Consider the following 1,478-nt stretch of genomic DNA (forward strand, 5'->3'; position numbering starts at 1 on the left):
TGCCAAATTTAAGGTAAGAATTTTATTTCATTAGTGTACTTTTGCTGTCATGGATTACAAATAATTACAAATAAAATGAACTATAATTTAAAAAAAATATCTAGATTGTTCAAAGGACCAACTACAGGTCCCACAGGATTGTGGACGAAATGTTACAGATTATGGGTGAAGTGGTTGAGGACCCCATTTTTGAAGCCATTAGAACATCAAAGGCTATTGGCGTCCTGTGTGTGTGTGTGTGTATCAAAACCAGGACTAGACTAATTGTTTTTCGTAAATATTTCAGATATACAGACAAGGAAGGACAGCTGTTCTGTCAATTTTTGGATCTTGTATCCATTCCAGATGGCACGGCCACAACTATTGCAGAGGCTGTGAAGCAGGTGGTCATGATAAAAAAAATACCTGAGGACCGCATCTTTTACCTTGGCACAGATGGAGCCGCAGTGATGACTGGTAAAGTAAATGAATGAAGAAAAAGGCCAGTTAAGTTAAAGTTAAAACTAATGAATAGGTTGCCTAAATCTTAACCTTTTAAAATTTTTATTTTAGGAAAACAAAATGGCACAGCAAAATTGTTGACTGACACCTGGCCAGGATTAGTGACTGTGCACTGTGCTGCTCATCGCCTTGCCCTGGCATGTAGAGATGCATCAGAGGGAGTGCCATACATGAAAACTTTTAGAAAGCACCTTCAAGACCTGCACCTTTATGTTCGGAATAGTGCAAACCGCACTAGTGCTCTAAAAGCAGCTGCCAGTGTTCTCCAAGTAGCGGACCTGAAAGTCACAGTACGTGAAAACATTGTAGGCTACACCAAATTCCTTATAGAAATATGGATTTGAATTAATTGCCTTACACCCAGGAGGTTAAGGACACTAGGTGGCTATCACAAGAGAAGGCCATTTCAAATCTTCAGAGAAATCTGCTTGCAGTGCTTGCTACACTTGCTGAGGAGGCGAATATAAAGAAGGACCCAGTGGGACGAGGGTTGTACACATACTGTGCAACTTATAGATTCGTTGCAGCTGTTCACATGCAGGCAGACATCCTGCCCTACCTGGCACAGCTTTCCAAATTGTTCCAGAAGGAAGATATTCATTTCATGGCAATCAAAAACCATGTAAGTTGTTATGTCACAATGATGAGACATTAAGAAAAATTAAAGCAGCAGGTGAGCAGCAACCTGAGGGCTCCTTTCTAGCTCAGGTTAAAGAGAAGGTGACCCATCTTAATATCTACACCGAAGAAGAGAGGGGGAGACGTGGGGCGCCTCTTTACAATCTCACCCTATGGGCACATTTTCAGACACATGGAAGCAAGCTCAAGAATGAATAAGCATTCTCTTAAATATTATTAATTCTCTCTCACATCTAATGTTCATAGGTCATGGAGCCATACATTGACAGCCTCACTCAGAACCTGGAGCTGAGGTTCCAGCAGCTCGAAATTCTTGGTGCCTTTAGTGCTCTGGGACC

The 1,478-nt window shown here is 41.4% G+C and overlaps 1 long non-coding RNA gene across 1 annotated transcript; it reads left to right on the forward strand.

The window, feature by feature from the left end:
• Positions 1-225: 225 nt before the first annotated feature.
• LOC141363825 (uncharacterized) lies at positions 226-1,229 on the forward strand. Its single transcript, XR_012369401.1, has 3 exons — positions 226-456; positions 553-791; positions 866-1,229. It is a non-coding gene; the product is annotated as an uncharacterized lncRNA (long non-coding RNA).
• The last annotated feature ends 249 nt before the right edge of the window (positions 1,230-1,478 follow it).

This window comes from Misgurnus anguillicaudatus, chromosome 5, assembly GCF_027580225.2.
Source record: "Misgurnus anguillicaudatus chromosome 5, ASM2758022v2, whole genome shotgun sequence".
Classification (NCBI taxonomy): Eukaryota; Metazoa; Chordata; class Actinopteri; order Cypriniformes; family Cobitidae; genus Misgurnus; species Misgurnus anguillicaudatus.